The sequence below is a fragment of the Leopardus geoffroyi genome, chromosome B4, assembly GCF_018350155.1.
Source record: "Leopardus geoffroyi isolate Oge1 chromosome B4, O.geoffroyi_Oge1_pat1.0, whole genome shotgun sequence".
Lineage (NCBI taxonomy): Eukaryota > Metazoa > Chordata > Mammalia > Carnivora > Felidae > Leopardus > Leopardus geoffroyi.
The window spans coordinates 87,209,914-87,232,328 of NC_059341.1; the positions used below are offsets into that span (position 1 = coordinate 87,209,914).

A 22,415-nucleotide genomic window follows, 5' to 3' on the forward strand; every position below is an offset into this window, starting at 1 on the left:
CCAGATTTCAGAGACCCTTGTGGCTTGGACCTGCACCGACTCTCTGGGGGAGGATATCATGAGCAATAACCAGGTGCCAGCTTGCCCCAGAAAGTGTTCGTGCAATCCCCCACCAGCAGAGGTTCAGAGAGTATGACAAATCACAACACACAGCCAACACCAGGTTTCACCACACTCTGGCATGTTTGTCCTAATACCCGCAAACATGGCTGCTCTCCGACCTTTACCTGTGGGCAGGCTGTATGGCCTCCGATGAGTGTTTTCATTGTTTCTCCCTCTTTCTCTCCAGCTACTTTGGGGGGAGTGCTTTTCTTGCACGATCCCAATGTGCCGCACTCTCCCCCATTCTCTTTCTCTGTCCTCTTTCCGTGAAAAGAACTCTCTACCCTCCACAGATTTTCTCTCATAGAGTTTACATCTCCATACCGCATACCTGTCATATTCTGTGGCTCAAGTTATGCGATTGTGATGTTAATCTTCAGATCAATTTCCTAGGTGCTCAAAATGGTTTGGTGCTGATCTAGCTGCATTTTAGGAATGATACAAGCTCAGGGTCTTCTTGCTGCTCTGTAATCTTAACTCCTCTCCTAGGAAATAAATTTAGAAAACATTGTTTGCCAATCTAAGTCAGGTTAATAATGGTTATTGGCAAAGAACTAAATAAAACTCCTATTTTTTATGTTTAAAAATACAACTGCTATTTTAAAATCTCTAAGTATCTGAGTGATTTATTGGATTTATTGTAATCAGCTGTTTTATTTCATCAAAACCTAACATTTCAGAAAGTTTATTTTGTTTTCCAGTAGTCACATAACACTGTTTTTTTTTGTTTTTCTTATGTTTTCCAAAACTGACCTGAAGTAGATAAATGGACAGATTATAAGACAAGTTATAATATAGCTAAATTAAAATTACCAAGTTTTCTTTCTCATGATATTGAGAAAAATATGATTCAGAAAACACAATAAATATCACCTGTTTTCTCCTAGTAAATAACTTTTATTATAAACATTAAAGACTAAAATTTAGGCTGTATCCCTATAACACAAAAATACCTTCTGCTGTCTTCAGACTAAAAATTTGGTAAAAAGCTTTTTATAAAGCTGGTTAAATTCTATAAAATGTAACACTGTTTTAATTGTTAAAATCATTGGCATTATATAAAATTTGCAGCCACAAATAGAGTGATTCAATCATAAATATAAGTTTCTCTTCTTTTAAATTGAATCTGAAATTAGAGTAGTTGCCACCAAACTAGCCTTTATTTAGATTAGTGTCCATAGTAATATACCCAGCATCTCTACTTAGTTAATAAAAAATTTAGTTAAAAAAATAAATTGATGTTAGAATATTCATAAAGGTAAGGTTGTTTAAATAAGGCTAGCCTTTCTTCAGATGATAATTTTAAAGTCTTGACAGAGTTTCACATTTGAATTTTAAACATATAGAAATACTTAAAAGTACTAAACAGTGAATAAAATTAAGCTGAAAAGGGAGGGGGTTTGACCTCTAAATGAAGGAAAATGCATTGGTTGAAATTAACATGCATATGTTTTCCCCTGAGGGTACTATCCTCTGTTTATAGCAGAGGGCAGGAAGCCACAGACTAATTGGTTTAAGTTATAATATGATGGATGATATAGCTATCAAAGCAACTGGAGATTGAGGTAGGAAATACTAGAAAGGGGCAAGTAAATAGAGAATGATGAATAAAATGTGAAAGAAAAGCCAAAGTGAGCAAAATGAAGAATGAAAAAGGGTATATTCAGAGGTAGAATGAAAGAAAGATAGGAAGGTAGAATGTGGAGGGCATATATTTAAAAAGTAGTACAAGCTGGGTGCTTGTGGCACCCAGTTGGTTGAGTGCTTGGTGGCTCAGTTGGTTGAGTGTCCAACTCTTGATTTCGGCTCAAGTCGTGATCCAATGGGTCATGGGATAGAGCCCTGCACTGGGCTCCATGCTGAACATTAAGCCTGCTTGAGATTCTTTCTCTCACTCCCTCTGCCTCTCTCCCCTTCTTACATTCTCTCTAAAATTAAATAACAATAATAACAAAAAAATAAAAATGAGTTAGAAGCAAATAAATATACACATCAAAACATGGAGTCATCTAAAGCCAGGGTTTAGTGAATCAAATTTAGAACCCAGAGGTATTCTATAGCTTAGTACTTACTAGATGGAAAACACACAGACAAGCAGTGTGGATGGATGGATGGACGGATGGATGGATGGATTTTAGGGATCATATATCAAATATATTATAGAAAATCCTTGTTTTAAAGAGCATGAAAAGAAGTAAAAGTTAAAACAAGCATAAAATAAAATCAGGAGGAGGGCTAACATGATTATAATCCCTGTGCACTGATGCATAGGAGTAGCCCAAATCCCAGATAATGAGACTATAGTATAAAATAAATGATATTTCAAATCAAATTTAAATTATTATTTCGCTGGGCAGTAACCCTATGTTTTCCCCGAACCCTTACAACCACACTGTAAGGTAATTATTGTATGTAGTCTCACCAGGGTGTTTTTTTAGACATCCATGTGTTAGAAGGTGGAGAAGGGACAGTAAAGTATTCTCCCCCACCCCCCCACCCCCTGTGCCACTGAGGAGGCATTTTAAGATTAGAAAACAAAGATGTGACTCCACACAGTTTACTCAGGGTAATTTACTGATAGGATCAGGTGGACAGTGATTCAGCTGTGCATTTATTCTTCACAAATCTAGAACACAGTCCACAGATTTTACAGAGCAAGGGGACACATGGAGGGGTACTGTAGTGAGATCAAAGGATTCACATGCATTTCAAAGGGCTTGCATGTGACTGATTGACAGCTAACCTGTAATTAGATCTTGTGGAACCACCACCTATGCATCAGGAAGGGGAAAGACTGTTTTCTCTCACAGATTTATGGGAGTCCAAAACATGCCTCCCCCCATCCTGGCCTTGGCAGGCATTTCTAAGGTATATGTATTAATGTCCACGGGGACTGGAACACATAGACCCAAGAGAGGTCATCTGCTGAACATGAGTAAGATGGAGAGCCAAAGATAGAGTCATTACTGTCAGCAGCCCTACAAATGTAACCAAGATTTAACATGCCAGAACTGGTGTTTTACTTGTTATTATTATTATATGGATAATGTGCAAATGCATGTACCATTTATGAATTTCCTAGACAAAGCTCTATTTATTATATTTAATGATTATTATATTGCTGAATATGTTTGGATAATTTAACTTTTAAGCCAGCTAGCTCTGCCTATTTTTGTTTCCGCCATAACATTTGGTAAATAAAACTTTGTAGAAGGAAAGGAAATGTTTTCTCTTTGGTGGTCAACATATTCACGATAATGTCATTTAGGAAGCAGGTTAACTTATATGAGATATGGATACTTTGAGTCCGCAGCCTAGGAGGAACTAAACTACTGGTTCATGTGATTGACACCATTAATAATTTTTATTGTGTTTCCTTATTCAGACTCTCATAATGCTACTTTGTACTGCATGCTTTCTTTCCTTTACAGTGCCCAATATAGAAAAAAATCAGGTGAGTTCAAAAGCCCAGTACTAATTAGAACAATTTCCCTATAGCATTTGTTGGCTGGAGATTCAATACTACATTTTCAAATATGTTTCCAGTCTCATGTGAAGGAATACAATAATCTAATTTTAAATTTTACATATAAAAATATACATCAATGCTTTTAATATAAAGTGTATTAGTTATAAAACAATCAGATATGTTTAAAGAATAAATGGTATATACTAATGATGATGGTATATACTAATGTGCATTGATGTACTTAATATAAATATACTTATTTTGGGTGGATATACACAGAAAACTGTATTATTTTTGTCTGTTTTCTCATATATTTCAAGCACTGTCACATTACCTACTTCTATAGACTGCAAACCTCAAGACCTAAGTGTACAAAATTCTACAATAATTCCTACAATAGTAGGGATAGTAATAAATGTATACCAGTGGTATGCACGAAAAATATAATACTCAAACTGCATGTTAAAATGCTGAAGTATGTGAAAATACTTAAAAATTAAGTACGAACATGACATACGTACCTATATTATTCAAATTAGCAAAACACATCAAAAAAGTTAAAGATATATAATTATAGTTCTAAGTATTTTGTTGGGTAGCCATTCACAAAGATCACATTCTTTTTGATATAGTAAAACAAGCAGCATTAGATCTATAAATATTCACAATTATTTTTAAAATACAGTTAATTTTTACAAAGTTTGTGTTCCTTCTTTATTTATGAAACCACTCCGTAAATTCACTTTCCACTTGCACCTTACTTGCTACTTCACTAAGGCATATTAATATGCAACTATTGTTTTTTTGTTAAGTACCTGCCTTTTTTTTAAATTAAGGCTAATTTTTAGAGCATGTTTAGGTTCTCTACAAAACTGAGAGGAAGGTACAGAGATTTCCCATATATCTCCTGTTCCCACATACGCATACTCTCCCCATATTCAACATCCCCCACGACAGTGGTACATTTTGTAAACCTACATTGACTCATCACAGTCACCCAAAGGCCAAAGCTTACATTATAGTTCACTCATGGTGGCGTATATTCTGTGGGTTTAGACAAATGAATAATGAGATATATCCATCATTATAGAATCATACAGAGTACTTCATTGCCCTAAAAATCCTCTGTGCTCTGCCTATTCATTCACCCTCCTCAAGAGCCTGCCTTTTAAAATGTTTCATTTTTTTTTTCAGAGCCAGGAATGTCCTAGTAATAAACAATATAACTACTATTTATTAGCTAGTAATTTGTCTCAAACAGTATGCTCAGTAAATTCCATGCAGTAACTTTTTTTTTCACAATATCCCTGTGAGGCCGGTTGTCATTGCCATCATCGTCGTCGTCATCGTCATCATCATCATCACCATTATCACTTACATTTATTTAATTTAAAATCAAGATAGTTAATATTCAGTGTAGTCTTGGTTTCAGGACTAGAACCTAGTGATTCATCTCTTACGTGTGACATCCAGTGTTCAGCCTCAGATATACCCTTCTTAATGACCATCACTCATTTGAAACATTCCCCTACCCATCTCCCCTCTAGCAATGCTATTCGTTCTCTGTATTTAAGAATCTATTATGGTTTGCCTCCTTCTCTTGTTTTGTATCTTATTTTTCCTTCCATTCCTCCATACTCATCTGTTGTGTTTCTCAAATTCCACATATGAATGAAATCATGTATCTGTCTTTCTCTAACTGATGAAATGGAGCCATTTGAAGATTTTTTTATAACATGCACAAAACCAAATTAGCTTAAAAGCAACTGAGCCAAGATTTGAATTAATTTTCTCAATTCCAATGTTAAGCTTTTAGCCATTACACCTACTTCCATGCCAAAGCACAGTATAAACATTTATCTTGCCTAGACAGTGAGGCAAAGTCTGATGCTGTAGTAACTACTCATCCATCTCTAAGGTTAGAAGACAAAGGGATTTATTAATTAAGAGCTTTTTACCTAGCAGGAGTACCCTATCTTCATGGAAGCCTTTGAGTTTAACTTTTGATGTAATATTCCTAACCCACTCTAGCTAATAATGCATATATTTGCCAAGTACTGTGAAGTTACATTTAAGTAAAGTACTTTCAGAAACTTTCCATCCAGTTTGTTTTATAATTTTTTTAAATATATTGAATGGACAGTGTTGGGAGAACAACCTACAGAATGGAGTTATTAGTAGCCTCTCCATCCAGTTTTTAAGAAACTGGAAAATTAAATAAACTTAATTTGAGCATAAACACATGTTCTTTTTAAAGCTATGTTACAAGAAGGTATTAATAAAACTCTCAACCAACTTAATTTCATATCTTGTAGGTTGTGATAAAGTTTGTACATTTAACACTGTTCTAGGAATAAATTAGAGATTCCACTTCTTTTGTAATTGCCGAAAAATTGAAGAGGAAACTGCAAAGAAACATCAATGCTATAACAGTATAATCTTAAGGAATCAGAGTAAAAACTAAACAAAGGAAGGGCAGTAGTTGAGGAGTTTGCATAAAGTCTGTGGGGCATTTCATATTGAAATGAATTATTAAAGATATGATGGAAATAACTTTTTTTTAATTATATAGAGATAGTATGTGTGTGTATGTATGTGTGTGTATGTATATGTGTGTGTGTGCGTGTGTGTGTGTGTGTGTGTGTGTGTGTGTGTATATATATATATATATATATATATATATATATATATATATTTCTTTATCAACCAAAGGACACTTTTGAGAATGAAAGGGGGCACTATTAAGAATTACATTGGAATGACAGGCATGCAGTGAGAGTGGTCCTAGGTAACCCTGGATCTTTGATCATTCTACTTGAATGTAAACGTACCTCTCTTGTATAGTTGGAGGTCTCTATCTGGAGTCTCTTCTATGTTCTGGTTGTGTGGAGTATTTGAAGTACACCACACCAGTGATCTTTACATTTCTGTAAATGTTTTTTTCTTTGTAATCCATGCATTGTAAGGATAAGCCTTCTAAGAATTCCCAACATAATTCCAAAATTAAGCCTCTTTGTTGTAAGTTACAGAGAAAAGCAACAATTTCATGCTCCATATAAAATCCCATGTGTTACCCTAGGAGCAGAGGAGAACTAATTAACCACTTGGTATGTCTTTTGTTGGGGTAACCAAGAGGAAGCTTATATGCATTTGCACTGAATTGTCACCTAAATAATATGCACTTGAAAGATTATTTATAGCAGTGAAAAAAAAATCAAGTCAGTAGTATCAAATGTTTATGATAAATTTTTAACAAGGGGCCTAGAATTTCAGAGTAAAAATGTATCTTAAAGCCAGGCTAACAGTATTAATTTATAAGTAAGTAAGTAAACTAAAGTGTTTTTTTTAAGTTTACTTTATTTAAGAGAGAGAAAGCAAGTGTGTGAGAGAGTGAGAGAAGGGCAGAGAGAGAGGGAGAGAGAGAATCCCAGGCAGGATCCACAATGTCAGTGTGGAGCCTGATGCAGGGCTCAATCTCACACATCGTGAGATCATGGCTTGAGTCAAAATCGAGAGATGGATGCTTGCCCAACTAGGTCACCAGGCATCCCAAACAAACTAAAGTTTTAGTCAGTTAAGCGATGTACCAAAATGAAGCAAAAAATTGGTGAAGAGCCTACTAATCTCGACATCGCACATTCAGTGCTTTTTCTACTACAGAAGATTATTCCTAATTAAGTGTATTGACTATAGTCTTAATTTGCTTTTGTCTTATTTCATCATGAGGAAGTATTAAATATCTAAGGATCTGAATGTTCCATACTGTATATTTTGTTAGTCCCTTCCATGTCCTTTTGTAAATAAAGGCATTAGCTCACTATGATCCAAAACAGAATTTCCTTCCATTTTATGGTCTCTATAAGTAGAAAGGGTTAACTTTTAAAATTCTACAAGGATCTGAATAACATTGGTATGTTTCCAGAATTAATAATTCCACAAATTATAATGATAGAATACAGAGTACAATACAGCAGAATTAAAGGTTAAAGCTCAAATGCTGTAATTTCAAGGTATTGATCAATGGTAATTTTTGGCACCTTTGGGTTGGTTCACTGGCATATGGCAAACAAGCATGGTAGGTTAAATATGAATGATTAATATTAAAGTAACTCAGTTACATAAAAAAGTAACTCAATTATTTTAATTTTCATAGATTTACTAAGCCAATATTTTCTTATTCCCCCATGGTTGGTCTACACTTCTAAGCAACCCATTCATTTGTTTGTTTTTGGAAAATGATATTGCCTCTAATTAGGGCAGAACTAGAAGACGATTTAATTAGGACAGCTAGAAAAAGAACTATCTTTAAATGAACCACTTGCTGAAAAAAAAATAGATCAAATTTCATTTTTCCAAAGGTTTGATTAACCATCAAATAATACTATTTTAATAATCTTTAATAAGACATTATAGTAAAAACAGTATATTTTGACCACTTTTCAATTCTCAAAGACAAGTATGTTGTACTTTCACCTGCCACTTTGAAACATTATAAAATAAAGTTAACAATGAATTAAAATATATTCATATTCTTTAGTTCAAATGTCATAGTCTTTTGCATGTAAAAGTCTATATTTACACTGTGTGTGTGTGTGTGTGTATGAATACAAAATAAAATGACCTAATATTTGAAAAGTGATTTGGGAGCATTTTAAAGATAATTTCCTTATAGCTTTAAAAATTGTCAGTTACATTGGTTTTTGATATATTTTTCATGATAGTTCAGCAGTATTGGATATTGCATATTTTATTTCTAACTGTAGTGAGATAAAAACGTCAGTATTGAAATTGAACTTACGGGAATACTTGGGGCACTTGGGTGGCTCAGTCAGTTAAGCATCATACTCTTGATTTTGGCTCAGGATATGGTCTCATGGTTCATGAGTTCAAGCCCTGCATAGGGCTCTGCACTGAAGGCACAGAAACTGCTTGGGATTTTCTGTCTCCCTGCCTCTCCCTCATGCTTGTGCACACTATCTCTCTCTCTCTCAAAATAAATAAATAAACTTAAAACATTTTTTTAAATAAAAAACTTAAGGGAATACAAATATGGGTTAACAAATGAATCCATTTATTTTGAAGTTGGAAATGAAGGCAAAAATCTTTTTTTTTTTTTCACCTAACCTAGCCCTGTTTATGAAGTCCAAGGTAACTTAAACAGGTTTCATGTAAGTATGAGGGACTCACCCAACTGCTACTTTATTTCAAATCCACAGTCGTGGGCCACCTAGATGGCTCAGTTGGTTGAGCATCTAACTCTTGATTTCAGCTCAGGTCATGATCCCATGATGGTGGGATCAGGTTCCTCCTGTGCTCGCTCACTCTCTCCTCTAAAAAAAAAAAAAAAACAAACGGGGGGGTGGGGGGGTGCCTGGGGGGCTCAGTAGGTTAAGCATCTGACTACAGCTCAGGTCATGATCTCGTGGTCTGTGAGTTCAAGCCCCTCATTGGGCTCTGTGCTGACAGCTCCGAGCCTGGAGCCTGCTTCTGATTCTGTGTCTCCCTCTCTCTCTGCCCCTTCCCTGCTTGCTCTCTGTATCTCTCTCTCTCTCTCAAATATAATAAACATTAAAAAATAAATTTAAAAAAAAGTGTGTTTCACATCCACAGTGGAGGCTTCACTGAAGATTTTAGTGCTTCTGTTCTTCCTTTTACTACCTTTTTTGTTGTTGTTGTTGTTGTTTTTTCCTGGAGATGTCCCTGGAGGAAAGTTATCTGCAAGAGTAGGGAATTAGACAAGCGCCTTCCAAATGGACCTCTTGGGAAACAAAGTCTTTGACCTTCAGGAATGTTCTATGATCACAAATCCACCACACTTCAAGGTAAATCTTTTTTTGCATTTGATAGATTTGTAAATTTATTGAAACAAATCACATGTTAACAAGTAATCAGACTTCATTAGGATTCTTCACTAGGATTCACAATGCTCTGAATGTGTAACCCCTTTTATAAAGATTTTGACATTTTAAACAAAGGGATAATCAGATATCTTGGCGAGAAATGTTTTCTTGTTTTATGTGTTGAATAGTTGTTACCAGTACCAATTTCCATTCTGTCATTACTTCCCTAAACCTTTACATGTAAATACATACACGCACACATACACAAATGGATAACCCGCAAACATGGTTGTGTATCATTTGACCCTTCCCTAGGTTCCTGGGAGAAAGAGTATTGACAAAGAAAAGATTTAGTTCACAGTAACTAATTTTTTTTAAAAATCTCATCATCTAAAGTTCAGCTCAAAGAAAGAACAATTACAATGATGTACTACAGGGGCCACTGTTTATATGTTGATTCCTTCTTCAGTAACTAACCAAATTCGTCCATCACCATAAATAGCACATATCCCACAAAATAAGATATTAGAAAGAATAGATTTGAATACTTATCTTTTGAAGCATATCATATTTAAATCAATATCTTCATCTTAAAGTGTTTGATTTTCCCTGATCTTCGAAAATTTCTGTTAAGAAGCACAGGTGTAAGTGTCCAGTCATTCCTGATTCAGTTGAAAAGGGGCATATATTCTTTCTCCACAGTGCCCATCTTATGTATGTCAGAGTCCCCAGAACACTCATATTGTGTTGGATAAATTTGGATAATTACAGCTTTATATTTAATTGTAAATGTGGACTATAACCTGAGAAAATGAAATTACATAGTAAGAGTGGGGGTTAATTTTTATCACAAAATGGCATGATTAGAGAAGCAGAAGTACCCAAAAAGGACTAAATACCAAAACCAAAACAAAACAAAAACAAAAACCAACCAAACAATAAAAACCCTGCCTTATTGGGTCTTGGTAAATCACTATTTATTATGCAACCCTCTGATCATTCTAAAAAGAAAATAGCTAAAATAAGAAAATTCAAAATTCAAAAGTCTTCTATATTACTTCTATATAAATTATATAGTCATAGTCTTTTGTTCTAACGTCATAGTTGAGAGAGAGAGAGAGAGAGAGAGAGAGAGAGAGAGAGAAAGAGAGAGAGAGAGAGAGAGAGAGAGAGAGAACTGTATTTCTCCTACTGATACTTGATAAATTCTCCACACATGGGAATTTTGCCACAGAATCTTCAAGTAGGTATCCTTGAGTCTCTATTTTAGCATCTGTTTTCCTAAGTGGCCATGGCTAGTAATTTTAATTCTATCCTGAAGAATGCAGGTACTATATTTTAATTTTGTTGCATCCATCTAAAAATTGTATCAAGTTTTATTCTAGCAAAAGGCAGATCAGCTGATGCCAGCAAACCTTGGTTTCAGGCAGTTAGGCAGGATCAAGTCTATTCTTTACTTAAGGGCTAGAGATGCCCTACTTCTAAAACCCCCTTCTCAGGTTCCAGTAGAATGTCCTGATGTTCAATGAGGTGTCTCCACTTTGGCTATTCCCATGTCCATAATCTCCCCACAAGATGATGCCTCCAGAATAAGCATTCATCACACTGCCCTCGTTAGCTCTTCACTGCCTAGCCTCCCAAATCTCCCTCAGTGCACGCACAGGTTAGTATCTAGGCAGTGCCTTAAAGGAGACCCTGTGCAGTGCTCTAGATCTGCTTATCTGCCCAACTCCTTCACCTCTGGTGTCCTTTCTTCCAAATTCCAGCACAGTCAGCAGCTCCAGCCCCTGAGCATCTACTAGTTAGACTTGACTTTTAGGCTCCAATCCCCATGTCACAATTTGGGTGGTGACCCCTCACAGAAAGCAAGGGTGTTGTCCAATGCCTGATAAACTGGTGGTTCATGTGTGCTTACAGTCTTTGCTTTTCAGATATTATGGCAGAAGGATATGTGTAATACCTGCCACTCTAACAAGTCTCCACCTGAAGTTGTCTGCCTTTGAGGCTTCTTTGCTTCCTTTTATCCTCCTCTGATTTGTGTCTTTAGCAAAAATTTGGAAACCATGCATGTGTTTGTATTATTAAAATCTGTGATTTTATAACCATGATTTCCCAAACCACTTTAAAAAGTGCATTACTCCTGATAACTTCCATTTTAGATAAAATATTTAACATGATTTTACTTTTTCTTTTTCTCTTCACCAATGGAAGAGTTTGTTTTACAAGCAAAACTAATATAGCTTTTATTAATGGAATTAATGGAATTTCCTCCAGGGATTATCTATAGCATTTGTATTGTCTCACTTTTTAAGAGATTTAGATATTGTTTTATCTTCATAATCAAAATCATTCCTTCCTACCATATTTTCCCATTGGTGAATGGTCTGTCACATGAGATAAAGTATGAGAAAGCCTGGCCTAGCACAAGCATTTCTTGAACAATATCCATTGTTACTGTTGTCATAATCATTGTCATCATCATTAAATGGCACCACAATCATCAGCAACATCAAACTTTCTCGAGCTGCAAATTGCCTTTTGAATTCATTTATCAATTACAAAGATGATAGATCTAACTCTTTTGGAAGAAACTGATTTTTCTCTCCCCTTGTCTTTCTGTCTCTCTGTCTCTCAGAACGTTTTGACAATTAGTTGGATATACAAATAAATAATAGTAGTAGAGGAACAGACAAGTTGTATATATATTTTTTGCAATACTGTGATTCTAAGGACTCAAAGTTTCTGTAAGGTTATCTGATTTATGACCTACTTTAGAAAATTTAAGAAGCATCAAGTGTCACTATAAAGTCACTATCTAATTCTGTTGCAGAGATAATTCACAGCATCTATAAATCACTGTGATTAGTTTAAAATAAAAACACAGGTCTTCTATTCAAAGAGAAATACTGCCTAAAATAGGAAGCAATCTTATATACTTATAGTGACTTTGACCATAACACCAAGGACTTTGAACCTAAATTATCATTAAGAACTTTTCCTGACCCAATTCTCTCAAAAAGCGTTGCAGTTATGAGTGTGTAAGTGATTTACAGCTGGATTCCAATCTGGTTTTATGTCAAATACCAACCTTAATTAATGGGAATAATGAGTTTCAAGATTCCTAGAATTGGAATGCCATGTCCTACCTACCTTTCCGTAGTACTCATTCCATGTATAGGCTGGAGGAAACAAGGAATAAGTTTTAGACTTGTTATCAGTGATATGAGGAAGACTAAGACAAAAAAGTGTGTTGATAACCATTTGTCTTTTCATTGTTCTTCTATAAAGATTTTATTATATGTCAAAGATGATTTACTAAGCTCTTTTCCCATATATGTAAGTTTCCTGGAGATGCATTTGTGTATCCAACAACAAAACTGTACCACTTATATAAAATAAGTATGGAAATTCCATAAATAAAGGTTCAAAAGAAAATAGAAACAGTTTAGAAGTCCAAGTCAGGGGTGGAATATATGTGCAGACTTAAAGTTATGAATGCATTTACATTTTTAAAGAAGCTTAAATCAATTCTCTTTATACCTACCTGTCACAATTTGGGTTTAAGGTTTCTAAAATATAGTGTGAGGAGTGCTGGCCATGTATCCCTTGTAATACATGTTGTTGTTCCCATCTTAGTGATGATATAATGAATCATGTTCATAATAAATCATTAAAATAGCTTTCTCTGGTGGAGCTCAGGTTCACACTTTAGCATTTGATTCTTTAAACAGCCTATGGATTCATGGGCGGAGAAGACCCTTTTGAGGTTGGTGTTGTAGTTCTCAATATAACCTGATAATAGAATATAAACAAATATGGACACCAAAGAAAAGTAGATTTTTGAATGTGAAAACTTATCCCAAAATCTTTCGTCAAATTGGAAAAAACTAAAGCTTACATGTACAATACAAATTGTACCCTCTGCACCCTCATATATAACTTTAAAGAGATGATTATGATTATCTTCAAGTTTGCCTCTAGCTCAAACATTCTATAATTTTATGAAAAATTTAATTATACAAAATTGAAATCCTTTTTTACTGAGATGTAAGATTTTTTTTTCTTCTTTTTTTTTAAGTTTTATTTATTTATTTTGAGAGGGAGAGAGAGAGAGAAAGAGAATGAGCGGGGGGAGGGGGGGTCAGAGAGGGAGAGAGAGAGAGATGATCCCAAGCAGGTACCACACTGTCAGTGCAGAGCCCAATGTGGAGCTCGAACTCACGAGCTGTGAGATCATGACCTGAGCCGAAATCAAGAGTCGGATGCTTAACCAACTGAGCCACCTAGGCACTCCTCTTCTTCTTTTTTAATGTTTGTTTATTTATTTTGAGAGAGAGAGAGAGAGAGAGAGAGAGAGAGAGAGAGAGAGAGAAAATCCCAAGCAGACACCACACTGTCTGCACACAGCCCCAAGTAGGCCTCAATCTCATGAACCATGAAATCATGACCTGAGCTAAAATCAAGGGTCGGAAGCTTAACCTACTGAGCCACCCAGGGGCCCCCAGACTTAAGATTTTCTAATAAGAATTTTATCTCCTAGAATATATTAGTTGACACAGAGTTGGAATCTGTTTTCCAAAGAGTCTTAAAAACCATGATGAATACTTGTCATTCTGGGATTTTTCAGATGTAACTGCCATTTTCCAGCTATGTTATATGTAAAAATCTCTCCTAACATATCTAAGATATAATACCTTACAAATAAAAGGGACACAGGGGTGCCTGGGTGGCTCAGTTGGTTAAGCGTCTGACTTTGGCTCAGGTCATGATCTCATGGTTCGTGACTTTGAGCCCCACATTGAGCTCTGTGCTGACAGCTCAAATTCTGTGTCTCCCTCTCTCTCCTCCTCCCCCACTCGCACTCTGTCTCTGTCTCTCTCCCTCTCTCTCTCTCTCTCAAAAATAAATAAACATTAAAAAAATTTAGAAGGGACACATAATTTTCTTGTGTAGGTACAGAGATTCTTTTCAAATGATGTATTAGTTTTGTGTTGCTGGCATAATAAATTATCACCAATTCAGGGGCTTAAAACAATGCAATTTTTTTTTAAATAATTGTTTAGGTCAGAAGTCAGACATGGGTTAAAAGCAAATGTGTTAGATGGCTACATTCTTTTCTGGAAGCTCTAGGGGAAGGTGTGTTTCTTTGTTCATTCAAATTATTGGCAGAATTCAGTTCTTTGCTGTTACAGAACTGAAGTCCCTGTTTCCTTGTAGAAGCATCATTCTCTGTTGTCCACCAGATGCCTTAGCTTGTGCCCTCCTTCCACCATCTTCAAGGCCATCAAACCCTGGCCAAATTCATCTCAAGCTTTGAATCTCTACAGTTTCTTGTCTTATCATCTCTTTCTGACTCTATATGTGAAAGTTTTTCTCATTTTAAGGGTTCATGAGATTAGACTGGGCACACTTGGATAATCCAGGATATATCCCTATCTCAATATCTAAATTCTTAATCACACATCTACAGCGTCCCTTTTGGCAAGTAATATAATATATTGACAGGTTCCAGGAATAAGGGCATGGGCAGCTTTTAAAGGCCATTTTTGTACCTACTACAGGTAGTCTTTCAAAGATCTTACAGTTCTAATAACTGTGATCGTACAATATTGCTCCCTTAATAATCTCTCAACTTGCTGAAGAAACTCATTCTGTACCCCAACTTCTTGAAGCTCCTTTCAGTAATGTTCAAAGAGATGTTTTCTTTTTGCTCTAAATTCCATTTGGACTAAACTTTTAATGCCTGTTTTTCATTTATTGCATTAAACTTTTTTTGTTTTTTCTTACATCTCCACACAAGTATAATAACACCTATGTTTTTTTTTTTTCACATTTCATACAGAATAAATATTGTAGCTATGTAGTGATTAAGTCTTTCAGCTGTGATATTTGTCTATGTTCAAATCTAGCTCGCTCAGGTGACTTAGTTTCCCTTGACCCCAGTTCATTCATCTGTCATATGAGGGTAATAATCATATTTATCTTATAAATTATGCTTTTGGTTAATAATAAATAAAATTAAGTGTAATAGACAATTAGCAAGATTTGGAAGAAACTTGGGGAAATCCTTATACCTAATGAGAGCAAATTAATTGTTAATTGATTAGCATATGCAATTAACTGAAAAGTTATATAAAATGTATACATTCCATTTGATAAAATAGGTTTTTATAATTTGTGGCCTAGAGAGGTCATGCTCTTTAAATTATTACATATAAAACCAGTGAAAGAGAAATAATTAAATCACAGTCCTCTTAACTTCTGTGGTGATAGAGCTTTCTATCATAAATCATCCTGCGTCTTTGATTTAAATATATATTCATGTAGTTTCAAAATGTTAATGCCTAAGGTTATGAGAAGTCTAAATTTTCAGTAGTTTTTATTTAGTTTGATTCTCCAATATTGCTCACACTGATTTTTGTTTGTATATTTTAGTTCACCATGTTTCATAAAGAATTTAAACAGTCCACAATATACAAGAAGCATTTTAAGATAATATTGCTTACAATGGTGTTAATAATAAAGAGAAATAGGAATGAAAAATATTTAGAACTAGTAGAAATATCAACTTATGTATAATAATCTGTTTTCCATAGTCGAAATGAGACAATAAATCCATAACCTTATGTAATTGTCCATGTACGTGAAAAATATAGTTATTACATCTTCTAGAATGTAACTCTCTAAAGGTAGGGTTGGGTGTCTGTTTTGCTCTTAGTTGAGCATCCTGCACTTCAAACAGTTCTTGACACATAATATGTGCTCAATATACGTTTGTTGAATAAATGTTTGAAAAGGTTTTTCTTCTCTGAAAAACACCTATAAGAAAGAACAAATCTTAAATTGATATGTGTGGCTTAGGCCAAATACACAGTGGAAAGTTTTCTAATACCTGAGAAAGTGTGTTACCTGTCATCTCTTGATAAATAACATCCACAAATGTTATTTATCTCAATTGAATTTCTGAGGAATTTTGTGTTGCAGTTAGCTTAAGTTTGTTTTCTTGGTCAGTTACATACAAGGCAGTTACTTTTTGGTGTCCTTCTCTCCCATTCTGGTTTTACTGAGCTTTATTCCCTGATGGCTCTGGAGTACAGGATTGGAAAAATTGACTGTTAAATTTAAGGTATCGTTTATGACATATGGTAATATTGTTATTAGCAGTAAAATTATATCCCTTAGGTTTATTAATAAACGATGTTGCCTCTTCACTTTAGGAATTTTCTAACCCAAAATAAAATGAGTTTTTATACACAGTTTAAAAAATTGTTTTAAAAGAGGACATACCTCTCTAGGCATAATATTTGAGTGAATTATGAGTTACTATTTACTTATTTATTTATTAACGATCTTTCTCTTCAATCATGATGGTACAATTTATTTGTTCCTACAGGTGCTAAAACTCTAGACTTGCAAAAATTTGGGAGTAAAAATAGTTGTGGTGAGGAAGGAAGATATGGTGAGAAACGTAGAACATGAGGCAATAATGTTTCAATAATTCTGAGCAAAGCCATTAACTTTTCTTTTTATTTTACCAGCCCAATTAAAGGAATCAAAGGGTTGGGCTGTCATACCAGAACTCTTACAGAAAATGGACAGTATCTTCTCTGTTGCAAGTGCAGGAAGCTTGTGTGGTTCATTTTGGTTTTCTGGTCTCTATAGATAAGTTGCCTTGTAATACTAGTTCAACTAGTGCAAAGAGAAGAAAAGAATATAAAAACAAAAGCAACAGGAAACCCTCTGTCTTGCCTGTTTAGTCTCCCAGTAAAAAATCATCACATCTATTCATAAACTAACGCCGTCCCTGGGCCTAAACGACTTGTAACTTCACCACTAGATGAGATTACAGTGTAAATCATACCAATTTGAATCCCACAATTTAATCGCAATCTCTCAGAAAGGCCCCTGTCTGAGGAGAAGGGCCTAAAATCTAGAAGTCTGAAGTAAGGGCATATTTGGAGTCTCCAGGTAGACCATGGTTAAGAAACAAACAAACTTTACTATCTCTGTTTTTCTTTTCTGAAAAGCAAGAGGCCTCCAAGGAGTACAATGGGAGTAATTCTGTCTATGATAGTTTACAGTCATCCAGAAGCCTAAGGTTTTACAATAAAAGATGACTCCCTCGCCTTCATTGATGAATGGCTATAATTTTCTATCGGACACTCTGAATCGGCTACCCTGCCAGAACAGGGAAAAAAGCTCTCTAACTCTGAATTGAAGGTATAATTCTAAAATATAAGACTTTACTGTGCAACAATAACGTATTTTCTAGGAACCCTTGACATACAAGGAGCTGTAGAGAAAAATAACAAGATAGGTATTTACAGAGCGCAGGCATTTAGATAAATTTATAAATCCCATTATAAAGAACAAAATGATAACGAGATAAGGAAATAAATATTCAAAACACAGTAGTAAGAAATTCAGTAAGAAGTGACCTCCAAACAAAGCTGTGGTGTCCTGAGACACAATCAGTCAAAGCATCTTAAGTGTCTATTGTTTTCTCAATCTTGTAATAAAAAAATATGGTGATGGAGGGCATGCTCCGACTTCTACACAGCCCCAAATCTCACATTCTATTTTAAAGAACGTACAGCATACAGTAGGTGGATATTTGATAAATGCCTAAGTATGAGCATGGTTATTTTACCATAGGATAAATAATACCTCTTATTTTGGTGCTAATAAATTGTCTTTTTTGGTTATTGTTGTTCCTTCTCCATGTCATGGTGCCCCTGAGTGTAGTTATTTCTTCCTATTTTAAGGCATCCCAACTTAATTTATTCATTCCTTTTATTCTGAGAGGTCAGCAGCAAAGCTGTTTTTTAAAGTAACATAGCATGAACATTAGTAACTGCATTGCATTTAAGAGATCTATATTAATTTTTTTAATTCAAAAGTTAGAAATTTGGTCTAATTAATGTCGTCATCTTGCAATTTGGATATGACTATTACATTGTAATGCATCAATATTGGCAGCTACTGAATAATTTGCCCATTCAGTGAACAGAAAGAAGCAATATTAACTCCATTTGATAATATACATATTTCCAAGACAGTTCTAATGCTGAATAAACAATAATGTAACTGAGATGAGTAATCAAGAAAAATGACTGAGTTTCTGTCCATAAATTGCTTTTTTAATAGTACTTTTGTGTAGAAAGTGTCAAGGCTTCTATGTTTCTGCTCAATGAATCCTTTCAACTTGGATTCCAGTAAAAAAATTTTTTTCCCAGAAAAATCGGAAGTGACGGAAACGAGCTAACACATTGAAGATACCTCTATGGTTTTCCTCCTGTGCTTGAGTTGGGAAATGGCCACTGTGTAGTTACAGTGGAGATAAGGCCCCGGGAACCGTGCTTTTGGCGTTTCAGGAATTTGAATTCAGAGTTTAATTTCTCAGAACGTTTTCTCCAGGAAGAATTTTAACATCTCAAAGACTTCACCTGAGTGCTTAATCCTGCATAAAACCCAAGAAGAAAAGAAAGTGTGGCTGCAAATCTAGATCACATTCTTTGAGATCAAAGTCTAGATCACATTCTAGTTCTCGATCAAGATCAAGATCACATTCTAGAAAGAAGAGATACAGTTCTAAGTCTCGTTCCAGGACATACTCAAGATTTCATAGTAGAGATCATATTTATTCTAGAGATTATCGTCGGGATTACAGAAATAATAGAGGAATGAGACGGCCTTATGGGTACAGAGGAAGGGGCAGAGGGTATTATCAAGGAGGAGTTAGATACCATCGAGGTGGTTATAGACCTGTCTGGAATAGAAGACACTCTAGGAGTCCTAGATGAGTTCATTCACGTTCCAGGAGTCCAAATAAAAAAGATCCATTTCTTCTCAAAGATCCTGAGCATATCTCACTAGTCATATAGATCTTCTAGGTCTCCAAGATCATCCTCTTCTTGTTCTTCATCCCCATATAGCAAATCTCCTATCTCTAAAAGACAAGGGTCTCGGGAAAAACAAACCAAAAAAGCTGAAGGGGAGCCCCAAGATGAGAATCCTTTGAAAAGTAAATCACAGGAGGAACCAAAAAATACATTTGAACATGATCCATCTGAATCTATTGATAAGTTTCGCAAATCATCAGCCACATCTGGTGATATTTGGCTTGGCCTTTCAGCTTATGATAATAGTCCCAGATCTCCTCATAGTCCTTCAACGATCACTACACCACCTAGTCAGAGTTCATCTTGCTCTGATGCTCCCATGTTCAGTACAGTTCACTCTGAAAAAAAAAAAAAAAAAAAAAAACACCCCCTCTCAGCATTCACATTCCATTCAGCATAGTCCTGAAAGGTCTGGGTCTGGTTCTGTTGGAAATGGATCTAGTTGGTACAGTCCTTCTCAGCATAGTCCAATTCATCATATCTCTTCACGAAGAAGCCCTGCAAGGACAATCACACCACAGAATGCTCTAAGAGATGAAGCTAGGGGACGTTCTTCATTTTATCCTGATGGTGTAGATCAGGAAACTGAAAAGACAGGAAAATTCTTAAAAAGGTTCACAGATGAAGAGTCTATAGTATTCCTTCTTGATAGGGGTAATACCAGGGATAAAGAGGCTCCAAAGGAGAAAGGATCAGAGAAAGGGAGGGCAGAGGGAGAATGGGAAGATCAGGAAGCTCTAGATTACTTTAGTGGTAAAGAGTCTGGAAAACAAAAGTTTAATGATTCAGAAGGGGATGACATAGAGGAGACAGAGGACTATAGACAGTTGAGGACATCAGTCCTTGCAGATCAGGGTAAAAAAATTGCTACTACATCTCACCAGAATACTGAAGAGGAAGGACCCAAGTACAAGTCCACAGTTTCACTGAAAGGCAATAGGGAAAGTGTTGGATTTACAGAAGAAAAAAAACTATAAACTTAAAGAGACTGGCTACACATTGGAAAGGCCTAGAGCTGCAAAAGATAAGCACAAGGAAGACGACAAAAATGCTGAGAGAACAACAGTAAAAGAAAGAAACTCAGTCACTTGAGCAGGTAAAGTCTGAAAAGCTCAAAGACCTCTTTGATTACAATCCCCCTGTACACAAGAATCTGGATGCATGAGAAAAGTCTACCTTCAGAGAGGAGAGCCCACTTAGGATCAAAATGATAGCCAGTGATTCTCATCGACCTGAAGTCAAACTCAAAATGGCACCCGTTCCACTTGATGATTCTAACAGACCTGCTTCCTTGACTAAAGAAAGGCTACTTGCTAGTACACTAGTGCATTCTGTCAAGAAAGAACAAGAATTCCAAACCATCTTTGACCACATTAAGTTGCCACAGGCTATCAAAAGCACTTCAGAGTCATTTATTCAACACATTGTGTCCTTGGTTCATCATGTTAAAAAGCAATACTTCAAATCAGCTGCAGTGACTCTAAACGAGAGGTTCACTTCATATCAGAAAGCCACTGAAGAATATAGTGCCAGGCAAAAGAGCCCTGAGATACACAGGAGAATTGACATCTCTCCAAGTGCCCTGAGGAAGCATACTCATTTAGCAGGAGAAGATAGAGTTTTTAAAGAAGAAAATCAAAAGGGAGATAAAAAATTAAGGTGTGATTCTACTGATCTTTGGCATGACATTGATCGTTGGAGAAAAGAAAGAAGCAAAGAACAGGGGATTCCAAGGACTCCAGGGAATCCAGTGGATCAAGAAAGCAGGAAAAAATTCCAAAAGATTACAAGGAATACAAATCTTACAAAGATGAAAGTAAACATAAAAGTAGAAAGCAATATCATTCTCGATCCTCATCATCTTCAGTATCACCTTCTCCCAGTTTTCAAGAAGAAAAGGAGAGTAAGAAGGAAAGAGAAGAAGAATATAAAACTCACCATGAACTGAAAGAATACTCAGATTTTGGAGGAGTTAGCCGACCACGAGGAACCTTTCATGATGACAGAGATGATGGTGTGGATTATTGGGCCAAAAGAGGAAGAGGTCATGGTACTTTTCAACATGGCAGAGGGTGCTTTAACTTCAAAAAATCAGGTAGCAGTCCAAAGTGGACTCATGACAAATACCAAGGGGATGGGATTGTTGAAGATGAAGAAGAGACTATGGAAAATAATGAAGAAAAGAAGGACAGATGCAAAGAAGAAAAGGAATAGTAAATCTGAAGTGAGATTGCAACAGAGAGCAGAACTTGCACCCACCATTTATTTTTACCTGATTTTTGTTTTCAAATAAGAATGTAAGCATTTTACTTAAATTTTACTGTTTGCAAGGAGTCAATAGAAATTTTGTTTTAAGTCTTCAAATATGTTGAAAAGTAGTAGACTGTATGTTGAAAGTTGTACTGAAATAAAGTAGAAAATTGTTATGTACCATAAAAAAAATTATTTTTCCCCTACACAAAAGCAGAATATTACTATACCAGTGAATAAAACACATGGTTCTCTAATAAAATAGATGAACAGTTGAGCCCATATACAGGATTTATGGGAGTTTATATGGGGCACATAGGGAGATCCTATGTTTATATAGAGAAACAGGCCGGTGATAGATAACCAGGGACACTCACTGCAATCAGAGGTATTTGCTTCGATTGTGTGCTTATGAGGAGTAGCTTGTGGTACAAGAAAGATTATTCCCAAGATGTGCTTTGATGTCCACTTACCACATCACCACATAAAGAAGGCAGGCAATTTGTTCCTAATGTAACTAATAAAAAAGGCATCAAAATTTTAAGATTTTTGAATAAGCGCTACTTAACAATGTAATAGTGCAGTGTACTTAAATTCACCTTTGAACAAATTCATTGAGAAAAATTAAGAATGTGAACCCTAACAAGGAGACATGAAAGTATAAATTCTTAGAATAGAAAATCTCTATCAAACATAGATAAAAATCATATTAACCATATTTAGTTTGCGTCTCTATTGTTGTGTTAAGAGACTATATTTTATCCTTGGGGTTAGGTGATTTACTCACTTTACCAGTCATTGACAGGAAATTAAGACCTTACAACAAAATCTTAATCTTTAGTATTTAAAAAC

General features: G+C 35.3%; 1 pseudogene; it reads left to right on the plus strand.

The window, feature by feature from the left end:
- Positions 1 to 205: 205 nt before the first annotated feature.
- On the plus strand, positions 206 to 21,638 carry LOC123591866 (annotated as a pseudogene).
- The last annotated feature ends 777 nt before the right edge of the window (positions 21,639 to 22,415 follow it).